At 41.9% G+C, this 20,310-nt stretch overlaps 1 long non-coding RNA gene across 1 annotated transcript; it reads left to right on the top strand.

Moving 5' to 3' along the window:
* Window positions 1-6,277: 6,277 nt before the first annotated feature.
* LOC141575058 (uncharacterized) lies at window positions 6,278-17,208 on the top strand. Its single transcript, XR_012502337.1, has 3 exons — window positions 6,278-6,486; window positions 9,407-9,580; window positions 16,388-17,208. It is a non-coding gene; the product is annotated as an uncharacterized LOC141575058 (long non-coding RNA).
* The last annotated feature ends 3,102 nt before the right edge of the window (window positions 17,209-20,310 follow it).

Raw genomic sequence — 20,310 nt, 5'->3', positions numbered from 1 at the left:
CTGGGGGCTTTAGGTCTGAGATCAAGGTGCCATCATGGTTGGTTTATGGTGAGATCTCTCTTCCTTGCTTGTAGATGGCCTCCTTCTCACCAGGTCCTTGTGTGGCTCTTCCTCTGTGTGTGAGTGAGAGAGAGCTCCCTGATCCCTCTGCCTAATCCTGCAGAGATGTTAGTGCTGTCCTGTGACCTCACTGATCCTGGATTACCACTCTAGGGGCTTCATCTCCAAACACAGTCACCTGAGGGTTGCAGCTTCAGCATAAGAGTTTTGGGACACACAGCTCAGTATATAACAAAGGGTAATGTGGATTTTTATTTATTTATTTTTTTGCCAAAAGGCCTAGATTTTTTTTCCTTTCTTTGTTTTTTTTTTTTTCTCCTTTTCTCTCTCTTTTTTTCCCTAGCTTAAATATGTGATGTAAATCCATATTTATTAACATGGAAAAATGTTCAACATATTGCTGAATGACAAAAAGGAGGTTTATTTATTTTTATCTTTATGTAATCCTGTTAATTTCCTCCTATTAGATAATAGTTATTATTTTAAATAGACATTTCAAAAAACTCGGATATCTATGTCATGATTTTCATCTGCTTTTTTTTTATATTTTTCTGGGTACATGCTTTTTATCTGCCATTTGTTTTTTCCTATTTTCTCTCTCCCCTCTCTTTTTCTATGAGTGTTTTTATTTGATGTTTGGCTAGTCTTTTTGTGTTATTTCTTCATCTTTGAGGGGAGATCTTTCTGAACTGGCTGTGTGTCGGGTTTAGGCTGGGTGGTGGGCAGTGTCTGGCTGAAGCAGCTTCTGTCCCAGGCTTGTCTTTCTCACAGCAGATGGTGGAGGTGTAACTTCTCACCTTGCCGCCTGTGCTCTGAGGTGAGCGACCTGGGGAGCGAGGCTCCTGCAGCTGTGCTGCTCAGACTGCTCTGACTCCAAGCAAGGGCTCTCTGCTTTTGCTCTTCTCTGGAGAACTGGATATTGCCTGGTATCTGAAGTCACTGGTGTTCTCTTTCCATGTCCTCACTCATCTGGTCTCAGTGGGGCTGTTATTGCCCTTGGCAGCTCAGTGTACGTCTCTTCAGATTCACGGTGTTTGGGTGTTCTGGTATCCGAGGTGGAGTTTCCTTTTCTGTAGCTTGTTTTTGTTTTGGGGTGGATTAGTAAGAGCAGAAGTGTTTAGAGAGGCTTTGCTCTCTCAAAGATTTTAAACCTCACAGCCAAAATGTGTTTAATCAATCACTCTGGGTGTACTCTGTCTGTCAAATTAAGGAGTTGTACAGCATCTTAATGAACATGCTTTTAGATTAACTTATTGCCATTCTCATGTAATTACATGAAATTTGGGTGAACACTAAATATAGTGGATATTTCCTTACAGACAGAACCTCCTCTGAATACACCAGAAAATAGAGAATATCTTGCAGAAATTATGTTCAAATTATTTAATGTACCAGGACTCTACATTGCAGTTCAGGTAAGGACAAGTGACTTTCATGATTCCCAAGTGACCTTAGTTGTCTAATGTGGAAGAAATGGTGATTCTAGAGGCCTCTGTAAGATTGTGTGGTGTGGTTTCCTTTCCCATGCACTCAAGTGCACATGAACTCATCCCATTCAGGTCCGAGCTCAAACACTGTACAGAGCAATTTCTGTGATTTATGTTTTTACTGCTGGTGTAGAGTTTGTCCAGCTTTTGTCTGTTTACATTCATTAAAATCTAAGGTAACCTCAGGAAGACAAGATCAAGATGTAGGTGTGGTTCTTTGGCTTTTTTTACTTCTGATCATAAAAAAGAAAATATACTATAGAATCTGTTAAAACAAAACAAAATGAAACAAAATAAATGTCTTTCAAGGGTTTCCCTTTGTGGATCTGAGCTCCTGTGGTTCCATGAGTTTGCAGAACTTCCCCTGAAGCTGCTTGTTCTTCGTGGGGTGTTTTGTTGTTTTTAGGTGTAATGTATCTGCCTCTATATAAGGGAATTGACTGAAATTTGGGGGAATAAATGATAAAATTGTTTTCCAAAATGCTTCCTGCATATTCTATTCCCTTGTAGGAAAAAAGAGGAGGAGTTGCATAGATGATTAACTTGGAAGATTCCACATGCTGTGTCCTCTGTGTGGTGATTCTCAGTAGACAGTGATGTCTTAAAGGCTGTGAAAATGCCTACATTAGAAAACTCTGTTTATTCCACCACTTCCAAATTTAACCAGAAATATTCCCCCACCCCTAAGCTGTTTCTGTTCCATGGACTAGGAGACACTTCAGGAAACACTGGCCCAGTGGTTCTCAAAGTGATCTATGCAGCAAGGTCTCCTCAAAAGTGTTTTTTCCAAAATACACATTCTCAGAATTTATATCAGACCACGGGTTTCCAGCCTCAAAATTTTGGATCGGGCAGTCCTCAGGGGAGTGGAGGGTACTGAGCTGTGTGTTGTGGGATGTCTAGCAGCATCTCTGGTCTTGACCCACCAGGGGAAGCACCACCACCAGCCTCCCCTCCCTCAAGTGTGACAGCGAGAAATGGCACCAGATATTGCCAGGTGCTCCTTGCGGGCAAAATTGCACCTGGTTGAGAACCACTATCCTGGTTCTGCCAGATGAGAATTTCTGGGTGCCAGGCCCAGTATTTTTTCTTTCTAAAGTCCCCACAAGTAGTCTTATTGCAATCCATCTCTGGACCCACACTGGGAACCAGTGGATTAGAAATTAAAACCTCCTGATTCCACAATAAAATTCCTTTCTCTCTGGCTTTTCTTTGAAAAGCTTTGATTTATCTTACTGAGAAGTTGACTCCTCCAGATTAAGTGCACAGAATTTACATGTTAGTTGTCCACTTTGGAATTTGGATTTGGGAGGAAGATGGAAGTTAGGGAAGGGAAAGGTCATTCAGACTCAGTAAGAAAGAAAGGGCTTATTGCTCCAACCTAAAGATAGGCTTGTGGAACACTTGAGAAAGTCCCCATGCTGATGGTCTCCGTGGTATTTGTGAAGGCAGTGCTGGCCTTAGCTGTTTACTGGACATCATGACAAGTTGGTGAACACACAATAACAGGAATCATCATTGACAGAAGGGATGGGGTCACTCACGCTATCCCAATGGTCAGCAGGGCAGCGAGTTCTGCTCTGTCTGTGGGCCTAACCTGATTTGAGGTGAAGGAAGCAGTGAAAGAAAAAACACCCTTCTGTTAATTAAAACACCACTTTTGAAGTCATACCTGTACTTAGCAAAGGTAACAAGAGCCTTTAAACACAGTTGTGTGAGAAAGTGGAAGATGCCTAGTGTCTGTGGCACTGGCAGTTGGAAATTTGCAGTAGCAGATTTGTGCAGTCTGGTGTCAGCAGTCGTCTGATGTCCCTGGGCTCTGCTTGGCCCCGGTGTCACTTTGCCAGGAGGGTTTTCCTGGCTTTCATTCTGAACTGTAATCTGGATATCAGTGGGTGCGGCACATGAACATTTGGAGGATGATTTTGTGTTCTGTGACAATCCTCTGGAGAGGATTTGTTTCTTGCTTTTTAAAAATTTTTTAAGAGCCAAGAAGGAGAGATTGTTCACCTTGACTTGCGGGATGCTCTGCAATGTCACTTTTTGGTTTTAATTTTCAAAATATAACAGAAGTGATTTCTAATTCAGGCTTCAAGAGACTGTATATATGTATATATACACACATATATATTTGGTAAAATGGACTAGTTAAATGAATTATTTAAAGTTTTTTTTTTTAATTAATTGAAGCTATCTGGAGGGGGTTACATTGGGAATTCAGACCTGCCTTTCCTCCTCCACGTCCCTTCTTGGAGGCAACCCATGATACTAATGTTTGTTATTTTGTGTATTACAAGTACCTTTTGTGAAAATATAGGTTTGTGTGTGTATGTGCTAAGCTCCTTTTAAAAATGCAATAAATGAATCACTATGCTATACACTGGAAACTAACAGAATTTTGTAAATCAACTAAGACAAATTTAAAAAATGCAAACTAGTTTTTTTTTAAAAAAAAACAATTCATTTATTTCATTTAAAAAATAGTCACTGTTTTATTTCAGGACGTTGCAGAGATGATGTACTAATATGCTGGTGCTTTAATACCTCAAAGTTCAGAAATCACTGCAGGGGGAGGCTGATGTTTCTACAGTCAGGAGGAAAAAGCCAAATCTTTCCCCTCTGTCATTGCACCCTGCCAGTGTCCCCTTTGCCCGGGGGTGAGGAGAGGCAGGAGGCCTGCAGAGCATGCTCTGTGCTCGCAGCCCCTTCATCCAGTCTCGGAACACTGCCCCCTCCTGGGTGTGAGGTGTTTAGGTGCCACTTGCTGTGTGGTCCTGCCTGGCTCCTCTCTGAGGTCACGTCCTCAGAGGTCAGTGCAGGCCAAGGTCAGGGCCTGTGCCTGTGGGTCTGCTTCCTGGCCTCCCCTGTGCATCTGAAACAAGTTTCACACTACGTGCAGGCCCACAGAGAAAGTTGTTGTTCAAATTTTTCTCTGTTTCTTAATGCAGTTTTTTCCCCCTATTTATAAAAATTACATTTACTGTACAAAATTTAGGTAAAATGGAGAAATGTAAAGAAGAAAATAGAATGACCCACAAACCTGCCCAGAGGACTGTGCCACACTTTTTTGGTATAGTCTACTGAGCTCTTTTTCTTAGACACACGATACACATTTTAAGCACAGTTGGGATACCCTCCATCTGATTTTATGTTCTAAATGTACAATGTGCTCCTGAGGTTGTATTTTGCATATTGACTTATCCCTGATGTATCTTTATGGTTAAATACTCTGTGGAAAGATATTTAGTAACTACCTGACAGCCCATCATGTGGGTGTAGCACAACTCACTTACTTGTTTTCCTACCATTGGCTGTGGGTTGTTTTAATATATTTAATCTGTGATGAAGCTGATACTCAACATGGGTTGAATTAATTTTAGAAAATGTTATATGTAATGTATTGAGTATAGAAATTGTGAATAGTTTCTGTTTGCGAGAGCTACTGTTCTTATGATTTTTTTAATTTTAATAATGTGTACATATCTTTTATCTTGATCTTAAATATTTTACAATTGGCTTGGGCTCCTGAGAAAGTCTACACACTCTTTCACTTCTAGAAGTTGGGCACCTCAGAAGACATAAGAGGAATTCAGTCACCTGTTCTTGCAACTTCAGTGGTAACTGTGCTTCTACACATTGGAACTGATCCATCTGTCAGATGGATGAGGATTTGCTCCAGCCTTCTGTCTCCATGAGTGTGTGACAAGCAGCCAGTGCCATCAGGGAGCTCAGAGTGCCTCCTCTACCTGGTGCAGGTGGGGACATTGTCCACTCTGCACAGCTACTCCCACCAGCATGAGCTGGACCTTCCCAGCCTGTGGCCTGCATGTTCAGTGGCACCCCAGGGGGCTGGTGAGGACCTGGGACCACACAGCAGCTCCTGGCCCTCTCCTGCTGGTGATGGCTGACAGCCTGGTCACTGGTCCGGGAGGGCAGCTGGGTGAGCGGATCCAAACTCCCCCCAGCATGGATCTCACATAGCATAGGGTTGAGGGGAACCTGCCAGACTGTTCCTTCCTACCAAGTTCAGCTCTTACTAGAGTGAGCAGATCGGTTATTGAGTCTTTAATGCATGCCTAAACCATGCTGTGTAATTGACCCGCTGCCTGTCACTGGGTCTCTTCTGTGCACCCACTCACCGCATATGATGGGTGAAGGTGCCAAGGCTGAAACATATGTGTTAACAGATGTGGCCATGGTTACTCTGCCCACAGATGTGGAACCAGGATCTGAGTCCTGGTTGTCACACTCTAAGTCCTGCATGCTAACCAGGTGGTTGACTTTTAAATGCAAGCCAATTTGTAGTTGGTTTAAAAATTAATAGTTAAACAGCAAAAAAAAAATGTGACAATGAATATATATATGTTCATGTATAACTGAAAAATTGTGCTCTACACTGGAATTTGACAAAACATTGTAAAATGCCTATAACTCAATAAAAATGTTTATAAAATTAATAGTTAAAACGTTTTCCTTTTTGTTAGAGGAACAATAAAATGACCCATTGTTCGGACAGACAGCAGCATTTTGGAAATTAACTGCTTTCTGTGGTTTTCTCTTCACATTCCTAATGGAAAGGCCACTTTGTTTGCTTACAGAGCATCTCAGGTTCTCCTAATGGAATTGCATGCATGGTCATTTTATTCCCCCTCCCCCAGTCCTGAGCTTTGCACAGAGTGGAGATTCAGTAAATGCTTGCATTGCCAGGGCAGGTGGGGGCAGGAGTCTAACTTACAGTCCAGGGAGGGCGTTCCTCCTGGAGTTACTCACATGGTGTTTTGCCTCTCTGTCTCCCCATGTGGAAGGTTAGGTAATTGGAAGCTGCTTCAAACACATCCCTATTGCAGGTAGAGATATGTATTTCATTCAACAGCTGCCAAGTGAGAGGGAGGTGGGAATCCCTCCTGAGCAACCACTGGAGACCACAAAGGCCATTAAGGTAAAAACAGATGGGAAATGGGCCAGTTTGGTGGTGAGAGAGAAATAGTGTTTTCACACTTCCCCTTGTGGCCACCACCCCTGCTCCCACTGTGCCTTCCCTCCCCTCCCCATGGATGTGGGTCTCCATCTGTTTACCACTTGAATTAAGGGGCTGAAAACTTAGCCTCTTCTCTGAACATGGATGCTTGTGAAGTTCTCCAGCTGTAAATGAGAGCAGCTTGATAACTGGTATTGAGCATCCTGCCTAGTACGATGTCATTTAATTGGAGCCTGATTAGACAGAACCTTCAATTAGCCAATGTGTCTTGCACCTCTCCCTCCAGGCTTCATTTCCCGAGTAAGGAGCAGACAGCAGCAGCAGTGACTGTGAGGAATCCTGTGCAGTCAGCCAGAATTCAAACTCATTTCCAGCTCTTGCTGTGTGTGGTTCTGTAACCTGAGTATTACCATTCAGAGTGATGCTGTTCTAGGGTGAATCATTGAACAGAGTCCACCTGTGTTTTCTAGACTCCGTTACCATGCTGGAGGAGTTACAGGAAGCTCTAAAATTAAATCAGTAAGATTCGGAGGAAAATGGCTCATTGGTCCTTATTTAAAATGCCCACTTGACTGATCCATCGGTTTGGTCTTTGTGTCACTCTGTAGGTAGCAGTTGACAGACCCCTTTCAAAGCAATTTTCTCTTCAGGTTGCAAAATCAGGACAAATTACTGTTTTGTTTTTGTTTTGTTTTAGTCAAAATGAAGAGATTCTTAGTAATACAAGGATAATTATTATATAAAGAGCAAAGATTTTGTTTTTGGAGAAAAATTTAAGCATGGAAGTGACATGTGACCTTGAACACACAGTTTCTGAGCTGCAGGGGAGTTTAAGGGAGGTTAGCCTCCCCCCTTCCCTCCCACTTTTGCACCCAGTAACAAGCTGGTTGAAGGAAAACTAGTGCCTGGGGGTAGTCCCACATTTTGCACGACACTCTTGGTGGACGGAGAGGTATTTTTAGGACAGGGTGCACAGGTGCGAGTCAGGGCCCATGTGAGTAGGGTGGCTGGGTGCCCGGGTGTGCCCAGGACTAGAGTTTCCAGGGATGGGTCAATTCACAGCTTGGGTGTGTGGTCCTGGGCAGCCCATGGGAGTCAATCTTTTCCCTCTGGGGGAAGGTTTACAGAAGTAGCATAAGACTTTCTTTTTATGTTAAAATATTTCCTAGAACTTTCCCTAGTCCTTACCTTGTGTTTCTTCAAGGAAATAAATTTGGATAGTTGACCCAAGTTCCCTCACCTCCCCATTCCTGTTACCAATATGTCTCACAGCCTCTGGCTCCTGACTGTCGGGGTGGCCATGCAGGTGAGAAGGGCCCTGAGTATGCTGACTGTGACAGAGGCTGCTCTCCTAGTCCTCGTGGTGGGCTTTACCTTCTTCACTGGCTCTCTGGGGTCCATCTCTGACCCTGAACCAGGTTTGGCCCATTTGGGCAGTGACAAGGTATCACTCAGCCATGAAGGTAGGCAGTGGAAGAGCTCCTTGTGTTCCCTGCAGGTCAGCCACCCCATCCCTGCTGTCAGTTAGTTCTTGCCCCACTTCCCTCTGTGGGAGTGTGTCAGAGTTACCCTGTGTCTTGTTGCCCCTGTGGGCAGGAGTGGGCCTGTGGATGCGTGGATTCTGTTGGTGGGGACAGTGGTGGTCCAGGACTTGGGGCTGACACACTGCACACCATCAACACTGTGGAGGCACTTCCTGCCTTCAGTTAAGCCTCTGAGTTGCTGCGAGACATTGACCTGGTGTCTTAGGACAACTTACTGTTTCTGCCCTCAGCCTGGTAGATTTGAAGTTGTATGGGGTGACCCACTCACTCAGTTATCAGTGAGCACAGGGGTGTGTAGCAAGTCTGGCCCATCAGTCTTACAGTTGTGCAGAGTATACCAAGGATGGTATTAGGTTTCATTTCAGGGATTCTAAGAAATTTTGAACTTAGTATCATGAAAATGCCTTCAGAGGTCCTCCTGAGCACCAGCTTTGGGCCTGACAAAGTGCAGGCATTGAACAAAGCCCACCTGGCCCACAGGAAGCTGACTTTCAGAATCCGGTACCCAGGGGCCAACTGCTGTTCTTGTGAGGTTAGCTCTAAGGACAGATGATCAACCCAGAGGCCCCCAGTCAGGCATCACCAGCTGAGGAAACACTTTGCACAGCACAGGCTGGGGCTGGCACTGAGCGGGTTCTCATGCCCCAATGTGTGGCAGCTCCATCCTGTCAAAGTCGGGCTTTCCTTTGGTTCATGGTCCCAGCACCTTATAAAGTGCTCTGCAATTTACTTATTTATCACTGTCACTTGTTACTCTGACTCTCAGCCAGTGTATGGGCCAGTGGGCAGGGGTCTGTGTGTGTTTTATTCACTTGTGCATCCCACGTGCCTATGCACTCACTAACTCTCTGTCATGGAGCCACTGAGTGTGCTGTGTCAGACCGCAGAGCAGGTTAACCACCTGCCAATCGGATGTGGTGACCACAGGGCCAGATCTGCTGCCTTCAGATCTGGGTTCGGCTGCGAGGCGGGTCTGCTTGTCCCAGTGGGTGGCAGCAAGTGCCTGGGCAGGTGCCAAGTGGGGGCATACAAGGAGTAAGAAGAGAGGAGATGGAGTCTAGGGACTTGATAGGAACCGTCAGACATCATCTCAGATAGTAGGCAGCAACATGTGACACAGTGAGGCTGGGACTAATAGCAGAGCTGGAAAGAAAGCAGAGTACTTGGCCAGAGCATAGCTGTTAGACATCACTGAGCCCAGTAAGTGTCCCTTGGAGCTGTGGCATTGGGCAGGACTGATGTCGGGGGTTTGTGGTGCTGGAGTTACTGGGTGTTTGCCGGAGGGCAGACTGGGTGGCCGCTAATGCCTGGTGACATCTGTGTGTGTGTGTCTGCAGGAGAAGTACTGTCACATTTGCCCCAATATAGTCAAGAAGTTTGCCAAGTATGACGTGGATCAGCGGAAGTGGATCAAACAGCAAACAGGGAACAATGCCATAAGCCAGAAGAAATTCATTATCGATGTTGGCTAGGAAAGTTTCCCAGGCCCTGAAATTTTCTTTCACCCAGAGGTAAGACATTTGCTTTCTGAGTGTGCAGAGAATGACGTGTGTGGAGCAATGCTGTAACCTCGTGTGTGCAAGAGTGGCTCCCCGTTGGGCTCCCAAGCGAGGTGGCCACCTTTCAGGGAGGACCTTGTGAGTGTAGGCTGCAGCTTCAGTGGCTGCTCTGGCTCCTGCATGGCCCACGCACTTGACTGGGTGTTTCATCATGCTCCACTTTGGGTCTGGCTATCTGTTAAACAGTTAATGGTTGGTTAAACCAAGAGTGGTTAGGAAGAAGCTTTAAGAGCAATAGAAGAGAATGGATTTGAAATTCATCTCCTACTGATATGAAAACTAGTTAATCTCGAGGATTGATTGGAATTTGCCTCTGTATAAGAGTACGATAGCGTACATATAACCTTCCCATCACACATGACGATCCATCCCCAGTCCAACATTTAACCCAGTACAGCTGGTCCTGCTGTGTTCCCTGCTGCAAGTTAGATAAAGCTTCTGTCTGAGGACACCCTTGGAAAGAAGAATTAAAGATATCATCAGTTTAGCAAGTAGTCACAAAGAATTATTACTGCGTTTGTAAAAGCAGTAACTAAGAGGCAATATTTTAAGGTTTAAGTAAAATGGACTTTATTTGTATTTTGGTATATTTTTCTGCCTCATTCAGTTTACATTTAATAGGTAAATACAAACCACTGCCTGTTCTTCGATGTGTATGACTGTTCAGGGAAATGGCACACAATGTATGTCTGACAGTACCTGATATCACGGCACTCATTCGCTCGTGAGAGTCTTCAGTTAAAATAGACATAAACCAGCAAAGTCCAGTGTACAGCTGCATGGCACCTTCTTCTTCCCTCGAGCACATTGACACTTTTCATGATTTTTAAAGCATTTTTAAGAATTTTGTAATTGAATTACTTATACTTTAGCTTATTTCACTTATGGAATTGAATGTAAGATTTTTTAGTTAATAACATGGTTATTACCATATTGATTGTTTCACCTAGAAGCCACCTCCATTCCCCATTCCCAGTCTTCTAGCTCAGATTTACAGTGTGAGTCACTGACTAGGTTTTTTCTTATATCCTGGCTAACTTTTTCATGACATTAGTGTCTATACATCACATGCTCATTATCTACAATATTTTTCATTACATGCCACATACACTGAGCACTTGCATTTTACAATCTCATATAAAGTTTGAGTCACTGTGTATTCTAACGCAGGGCTGGTCTGTCTTTGTTACTGTTTGATTTCTTTTCCCTCTCTAAACCCACACATTTCATCTCTTGAAGGGACATGTCACCATCACTCCATGCACAGAGTCACTTGGATTAATTTGACACATTCATTCCAATGTGATGGTTTAAAAGGCATAGTGAATTCTGTATTTGTTAAAGTTACATTTTAAAAAAGTTGTTGAGAGAAATGTGTATTGTTTCTTTTATATCTGTACAAAATTCTGTTCACCAACCTGGATTTTATGCAATCCATCTCAGATGTTGTTGACAAAGTAACACAGAACTGTCCCATTGATGTCCACCATCTGCTATATAAGGTATAAGCTGCTTGGGTAACATGCTTGGATTTCATTCTGAAATTAAAGGCCCAGCATTCTGAGAATAATACACCCTTACCATCAGTCTGCAGATAGCCCTATTTGACTTCTGTTTTATAGGATTTGTTAAGGGCCTGATTCCTGGTAAAATATTTTTCTTGGAGTGAGGGTGACTTAAATGCTTGGCAATATAACTCAGTTAGCCAGAAGTATTTGATTTAAATATTCTAGTATCTCTTATTCTTATCTGCCCAGCTGTATTTTTAAATTGGACAATTTTAACCTTCCATGTTGACTGAAAGATCAAGGGGGTCCTTCCCCTCTTGCTTTCTGTGAGTTTGCTGGTCTTGCTTCATGAGTATTTAGATTAGTGCCAGATGTGTTGTTGTCAGAGAGAAGGAGGAATCTGAAATGAACAATCAGAAAATGCTCATGTAATGTTTCTCCAAAATTCTTTGAGTGCAGGGAATTTTGAAACTTGAAAGGAGAAAAAGGCAGTTCATGTAACTGTAGGATGAAAGAAATGTTGCTGAAAGCCAGAGGGGAGGGGCAGAAAGTGGCAGTCAGCTGGCCCTGCTTCCCTGCCTGCTCACCTCTGTCTGCACATCCTGCTCTTCCCCCAAGACAACGTCTCCCCTTCACAGATGCAGGGGCCTGCACCTTAGGGGGGAGAGGACCAGGCTCAGTAGGGAGGGCTTAATACAGTTTATTTCATCTGGACAGTAGAATACTATTCAGCCTTTAAAAAGAATGAGGTAAAGCAATGTAAATTCAAATGAAAAGATGTCTACAGTATATATTGTCAAATGAAAAAGCAAGTTGTAAAATTTACACATAGTATTATTTCATTTTATTTAAAATATACTTTATGTATGTATATATATATATAAGAAAAGGTATTGAATGATATGTGTTAAACTCCTTAAAGGAAATAAAATATATCTGGGCAAGAGATGGATAACTCTTACTTTCTACTCTTTGTGCTTTAAAATTATTTGAAATTTTATGGTTAATAAATGTTATTTTTATTATTGGAAAACATTTTCTATATAGACAAATTTGATGGGTAAAAGCAAATAATAATTTGGTTTTTATTGGTATATAACCTTAATTAAACACATCTCACCTCCAGTAAATGTGCAAGGAAGGGAAAGCAAAGGCAGATGAGAGTATTAAGTTTAGTGCAGTATGTGGCTTGTTCTCCCTACTTCTTAAATTTCACATAACATCAGCTGTGTCTTCCTGTCCATGAAAGCAAGGAACAAGTGTGCACTATCTAGTCCTCATTTCAACATGGTGGAGATGGAACTTCTGCCAGCAGTAAGGATTGCTCATGCTGGGGTTGAGTTTTCTCATTTGATCATTTAGTTTGCTTTCAATAGATTTACAGGATTCTTGACGTAGAGCTGGCCTTCTAGCCTGAGTACCTTATTTAACAGATGATGACACTGAGCCCTACAGATAGGAAAAGGAGGCAAAACTGGAGGGACCTGGGTCACATGGGGCAAACTGGTCTTTGACGTTTTTCTAATTGAGGTAGGGTTGATGTACAATATTATATAAGTTCCAGGTTGCAGTTTTTAAAGGTTATACTCCATTTATAGTTATTATAAGATATCAGCTATATTCCCTGTGCTGTATAACATATCCTTGTAGCTTATTTATTGTATAAGTAGTAGTTTGTACCTCTTAATTCCCTATCCCACTCTTGCCCTCCCCTCTTCCCTGTCTCCATGGATACCCATTAGTTTGCTCTCCATACCTGTGAGTCTGTTTTTTCTTGTTGTTGTTGTTGTTGTTATGTTCACTAGTTTTCTTTTTCAGAGTTCATATATAAGTGATATTCTACAGTATTTGTTTTTTCTGTCTGACTTATTTCACTCAGCATAATACTCCCCAAGTCCATCTATATTGTTGCAGATGGCAACATTTCGTTCTTTTTTATGGCTCAGTAATATTCCATTTTATATATACCACAACTTCTTTATCCAGTCATCTGTTGATGGACACTTAGTTTGCTTCCATATCTTGGCAATTGTAAATAAGGTTTCCATGAACATTGGGGTTCATATATATTTTTAGGTTAATGTTTTCATTTTCTTTGGATGAATACCCAGAAGTGGAGTTGCTAGATCATATATTAGTTCTATTTTTAGTTTTTTGAGAAGCCACCGTCCTGTTTTCCATTGTGGTTGTAATAGTTTGCATTTCTATTGTTCCTTCTTTTCCTAGTTTGGGTGTATAAATTATACTGACTAAACCCAGAGTGAACTAGTTGCTCACAGTGTCTCTCAATGTGACTACACATTGAATCAAGTGGGAAGCTTTTCAAATCAGGATGCCTGGGCCAATTATATCAGAATCTCTGGGTGGGGGTTTGTGATTTTGGGGGACTCAGCTCCTGAGGAGACTGATGCTCATGGACAGCCAGGGCTGAAAACTGGCTTCAAGCAGCACATGCTGCCTGCAGTGACTTGACCTCCTGGATAAATCACAGGCCTCCAGGACTCAGCTCTCACACACTAGTCTCTGTATAAACTATACACCAACAGTGTATATGGGTTCAATTTTCTCCACATTGTTGCTGAATGTTTGTGGTTTTGTGGTCTTTTTGATGATAGCCATCCTGGTAGACACGAGGTAATATCTCACTGTGGTTTTAATTTGCATTTCTCTGATGATTAACAACACTGAATGTGTTTTCACTGACTGTTTTCTTGGCTCAGTGGCAGGAACTATAGGTCGATTTTCTTTTGATGAAGCAAGTAGGAGGAGGCTTGCTTTAGGTCCTGCTGACAACACCTGAGATCTTCTTGGTCACTGAGTGAACACCTTACTCAGGCTCATTGACAAGAAAAAGGTGGTGGAGAATATAAAATGTGGCTTTGAAAATTCAGACATTTTAGAAAACTAAAACTTTTTTTTAAGAAGTAGTCATAATCTAATTTTTATTTCAGTCTGTTCTGTAGATAAGGGTGTTCACATGCTGCCTTTTTTTTAATTTATTTTTTGTTCAGTTTCCAAGTGTGTTGGAGGTTGGGTCTGGGAATGGTTCTTCTTTTTCATTTTATTATAGCTCTCTATCTTTATGGGTTAAAGATTGTCAGTTATCTGTTGTAGACTTGAAGGGCTTTTTTTAAGTGGAAGATTTCCTATGTTGGCTGCGCACATTTCCATGATATTGCTGTGAGATCTGTTTTTGGTATGGTGTGGTGCCATGTCATTCTTGTGAGTGCATTGCCTGTTATTTCTATGATTGTCAATGTGGTTTTTGTTGTGGTGAACACAATCTACTTTTGTTGTTTAACAGAGCCTCATTTTGATTAGGTGTTTATCACAGATTGGAGAGTGGCTAGGGCTTCTCCTTTTATTGGAATTGAGACTTCCAAACCATTTCTGGGGTGCAGGCTGTGGTATGTGGTGTTGGAATGTTTCCAATACACACTCATAACAGTTCCTTTGCCCTTTCTATTGCCATGGGAATGTCCAAATTCTACACAGAAACACCAGTGGAAACAAATCTAAAGATGTCATGCACTAGGGCCTCCTGTAATGATCCTTCAGTCCCCCAGCTGGGTCCTCAGTGCAGTATCAGGTCAGTGACATCCCTATTGTCACATTTTCATGTAGTAGACAAGGCTGATGGAAAGGCTTCAACTTCCCCTTCTGTGCACCCAGATCTCTGCTCTTGGCTCTCTCTTCCTTGTGGCATGGGACCACCAAGACAACCACAGAGCATATCCACACCCTCTGCCTTGGACCCAATAAAAATCACAGTTGTGCCTATGAAATATGCAGGTTCTTTGGCCATGGATTCTGATTTCAACCCGAACTTCCCCTGGGTCTCTCAGACCAAAATTATGATGATTCTGATAGAACCGTGCTTCTCTTCTATTGCAAAAATGCCAAATTGGGCCCTGGACCTGCAGAGATAGTGAATATGTCCATGAGATACCTAGATAATCCACACCATGTGCATCAGCAATGTTGCTATTTGAATTCAGGTCCCAGGCAGTTCTGTTCCATAGACACTACCAATCAAAGAAAACAACACACTCCAACCCCATGAGACTCAGTCTGTGCCATCAGCCTCAGCCCTCTCCCTCAGCTTCAGCAGACATTCCTAGCTCAGCATCAACAGCTCAACTCAAGGTCTGGGGATTGATTACAGGGATATTTTGTGCTGGTTTCTTTCAGTTCTGTCAGCCAGGCATCTGCTGTGCACTCCTCTCACCCTCATTGGATCTCCTTCAATCCCAACTGATCTCTCTGTGTGTGTCCCAGTAAAAGAGTGTTTTCCCCTTTTTGGCTCCCTCACCAAAAGTCAGGTCCTGCACTGATTTCCTTTTCTACTTTTCTTTTTCCTCCTTCCCAATTTTGTGAGGACCTTTTCTGTCTCTTGAAGTAAGAGAGAGAAAAGGTGAAATTGATGTTCAACCAATGTCCAGCATGTGTCCTGAGCCAAGGGGTGAGTGTACATGGATGAGAGTGAGCTAAGAATACACTTGTAATCAAGAAAATATATCAAACACAAGAATGTTATATGGGGATTAAGTTTTATAGGAGAAGAGGAATGAAATGAGTTCTGCAAGGGAAACAATTATGTAAAATTCCTGGCTTTTCTAGAACAGTTTGTTTATAATGTGTGGTTTTTTTTTTTATATGGATGACATGGTAGATACAAAATCACTTTGGTATTTAATTTAGCTTCCGTTGTGTACATTAAAGAGAGTGGTTTTTGTAAATCAATATTTATAATGTAAGAAGCACCATCTTTTATAATGATATAAAGTCAAGATAAAATTTTTACATATTATCTTTTTAAATGGATGAGGAAAGGACACAGTGTTTCAAAATCCTTTAAGAGGGTAGTGGATGAAAAAACATTCAGGCACTATGTTCTAAACTGCCTGGAAACTGAGAACCTGTGCTGACCACTTAACATTTTGACCCAGTGAAATGATAAAGCCAGAGTCATTTCAGAAATGTCCAAAAGCTATTTCAAGCATCCCCTGCAATTGGCCACATCCAGAACTCTGAACACAGTAAATGTTCATTTAACACTAGCTCATTGACAAAATATTTTGGCCATTCAACTGATATCTATTAACAGCATAAATACAATATCCCTTCTTCCTAACTCTAACCTTCAAGGAGATCTTTCAATTTTTCAAATATCAGTCAAAAGTATGTTATTGAATGAAGCCCTCTACTAGATAATGAGTACACTGAATTTGGTTGTTTTGTTCTTTTCCAGATACTGATTAACATGCCAAGTATAATGCCTGGCCCAGGAAGCTCAGGAGATGAATCAAATAACTTGACCATGAAGGAGCACTGAGGAGGCAGAGATGATCTCTGGCATGGGTATTATAATAGGCATACTACAAGGCTCAGAGGCAGTGCAGAGGAAGAAATGAGGAGCTCTTGGAAGTGGTGGGCAGAGGGCAAGTGTTTAGAATGTTCTTTAAGAATAGGTACACTTGAACTGACTCTTAAAAGATGGGCAGGTGTTTGACAAGGCAATGTGAACACCACAGATAGAGGGGAGTGAAGCCACCTGGAATCCTTCCTCTCTGCACTGCAAACAGTTTGGGATGGTTGGTGCATATGGCACATGACTGTGCACATTCTGTCCATGTTGTGTGCACTGATGATTTAGAAATGACAGAAGGGCAAGTGGTGAAGCTGGAGAGTTGCAGAAGCACACAGAGGAAGACTGCCTTACATGGTTCTTCAAGGTATTTGGACATGATCCTGTGGCAAAGCAAGTCATTACATGATTATTAAACTAAGCAGTATTGGTGTGGAATTTGCCTTCCACAACAATTATTTTCCTGCAGTGTGGATGACAAATTTGGGAGGTGGAAGAGGGGAAAGAATACAAACTGAACTGCTGGTTGGAAGACAATTATCAGTGGTCCTGGAAAGACTCAAGGCAATCAAGTAGCTGTGAAGGAAGGGTGCTGAAGGGAGGGACCTTAAGGATATGGCCTCTGGACAAACTGATTACTATTGTTTAAGGAGTAGTTTAGTGGGGAGCAAAGCAAAGACAAGCACAAAATGTGTTCTAAGACTTTTGGGGTTATGTAATTGGGTAAATGGTATTGATATTTGCAATATATATATATATATATATATATATATATATATATATATATATATATATATATATGGAATCAAAAAATTAGTCACAAGTTTCTGGGAGAGAAAGTATCTTCGGCACCCTAACTCCAGGTCCTCAGTTTTTCTATGAGGCAGGAAGCACAGGTGATGTTATCCCTATTTTATGTCCAAAGGGGTAAACTTTTTGCCTACTATCACATGCAGCAGTTTGGGAAGTTTACTCTCTACCAGGCTTAAGAACAGGTAAACAAGGGAGACAAGAACCATGCTTTCACAGAACTTATATTCTTGTGTTTGTGTTGGGGGGAACAGAATATGAACAAGTCAGCAAGCAATGAACCCAGGTCTGAAGGACTATGATGGTAGCAGGCAGTGGTACTTTATCTAGATATTAGGGAAAGTATCCCTGAGGTCACTCTGGATCTGACCTTCCATTGAGAAGGAAGCAGTCATTCAGATTCTTAGGGGAAGAATTTTCTAGGCAGAGAACAGCAATTGAGAAGTCCCTGAGGTCGAAACAAGTTTGCTGCACCCTGAGGGAGGAATTCCAATTACAGAGCAATTGAAGAGCTGGGGAAATTCCTAGTTCCAATGGCATTCCTGGGAAGGTGAAAGTGAAAGGCTTGTGACGCCTTAGTACAAATACTCTTGGGGAGGGCTGGGAACCTGCCCACCGTGCACAACACTATGCCTCTAGAAACTGCATCATGACTCATAAATGCTTTTGGAAGACAAGCCCTTGCTCAGTTGCCTATTTTGGTACCTCATTTAACTAAAACTCATTTAGGTTTGCCTACAGAGATGAACTTAAAAATCTTTAGATGAATGGAATTCATCTTAAATTTATCAGCTCAGAACAAGAAACCACCTACAGTCTGATGGCAGGCAGCTCTTCCCCCGAGGATCAGTTATGCCCTAACATGTTACATGGGAACAGAGCCTCCCAGCCAACTTCCAAACCCCTAAAAGAGACCAGAGAGGCAACATTTTCCCCAAAGGATGCCCCGTTAGCTCAGCTGGACAGGACAAGGAGAAATGGTACCCCACTGCCAAGGTGCCAAGCTGGGTTCTTGTCTATGTGAACCTGGAATGCCTTGGAGAGATGGGACATTGGGGCTGCCTGCTGGCTCTGAGATGGGCCATCCCAAGCACAGTCCTGCCTGCTCTCTGGAACACACTGCTCACACCTCTCATCCTGTGGTCATCCTCCACTGCTACTTTGTGGGCTACCTATTCTTCTGCCAACAGTGTTTCTTATGCCACCCCATTCAGCCAAATGGCTTCAAATTCAAATTCTCACTACAGGAAATGCAGATCAACACTCTGACCCTCTCTGAAAAGATCCTACTTTACAGCCAATTTTCTCAGATATCTCTGCTTGGTGTATCAAAAAAAAAAAGTATGTGAATTTAATATTTATCAATATAGCATGAATACATTATGAAATAATTAGATTATTCCTAAGTTATGTAGCCCCTTTCAGAGTATCACATTGAGAAGTTATATATCACGGGCACTTATTTTAAATACAGCCACAAACCATGAAATGCATTCTTTGGAGTGGTGCTGGAGACTGTGGCATGTTTTGATCCATGCCAAGGGCAGGCTCACCTTGTGTCTGAGCTCATTTCAAACCATATGCTCATAACATCTCTTTACTTCAACTGACTGGTCAATTTTTTGTTCCTAAAATCACCATTCAACCTTGGATCATAAGATGTTCACACATACTTTCACAGCACCGGTATGTCTCCTTCCTAACAACTTTAATAATGGCAATTTTTCATTTATTTTCAGTGATTGATTCACCTGTCTCCCTCAGTAACTGCGACTTCCACAGCAGCAGGGACCATGTGCATTTCTGCTTACCAATATGTCTCCAGAAACTAGCACAGCTTCTGGGACACAGTAGGGGCTTAACAACTAGCCACTGGGGGAAAGATGCTATGAAATATACTCATTGGTGGAAGTGTTTCTGCTTCTAAGTGTGGATCTGCCAAAAATCATTCAAATCAAGGCTAAATAAGGTTAAGGCTCAGCTATGCTGTTTTTTTCTTTAAAAAAAAACACAAGAAAGACTTTGCTGCTATTTGGGTTTAAACTGATTTTGGAGACAATTATCAAAAGGTTTGACTAACAATTTAACAACACTCATTTTTATATGTATGGAGATGACCAATTTTAAAACTTTTTTTTTTTAATGGAATAAGAGTTCATTTTCAAAAAGGTTCACCCAGATTAGGCCAAATTTAAAAAGATAAGAAAAACTACCACTTACTTTGTCAGGTGCTCTCTCTCTATTATTTTCATTTAATCCTCATATCTGAATCTTACCCCAGGTCACAGATGAGGAAATGGAGGGAGCAAGAGGCTGGGGTTAGACACTGACTAAGTGGCAGAACCAGGATTCACATCTAGGTCTATTTGATTCCAAGAGCTATGTCTTAAATCTAAGCCAAACTTTAAGCTAAAAAATTAATGCTGACATTGAATAATAATGTATTTGTTGCTCCATCTTATGAAAAGGTACAAGACTACAGCTTAGTACCATCAACTGGGGCAAGTATTTAAAATAGAATTTGGATGCCAATGATGGGTTATCAGGGAAATGAGAAAATTCACAAAAAAGGAATAAGGAGGGATATTAACTAACATTAACCAAAAGCTTGTTTTATGCTAGATACTGTATTAGATGCTTTCATAGTAACATTTATTTTAATCCTAAGACTCCTGTGAGATGGGTAATAACAGTCAAGAAAAAAGTGGTATAGAGTAACTGGTATTTGGCTACTCCGATGCTCCTTTCCCCCTTTCTTTCTAAGGATGTGAACCGCCCACATTTCAGCTGAGTATTGTCTGGAATAAGGACAACATTCCCCAGTCTCTATTCCAGCTTAGTGAGGTCACAATACTAAATTCTGGTCAATGAAATGTAACAGGAAGTGTATGACAGCCTCTGGGAAATTTCCTTAAGAGATCATAGATGCTTGCCTTCCTCAGTCTCCTTCCCTTCCTTCCTTCCTCCTTTCTACATTGCATGTGATGGATAAAGCT

The sequence above is a fragment of the Camelus bactrianus genome, chromosome 25, assembly GCF_048773025.1.
Source record: "Camelus bactrianus isolate YW-2024 breed Bactrian camel chromosome 25, ASM4877302v1, whole genome shotgun sequence".
NCBI lineage: Eukaryota > Metazoa > Chordata > Mammalia > Artiodactyla > Camelidae > Camelus > Camelus bactrianus.
Note: the sequence above shows the minus strand (reverse complement) of the source record. Positions and strands in the feature narration are given on the sequence as shown.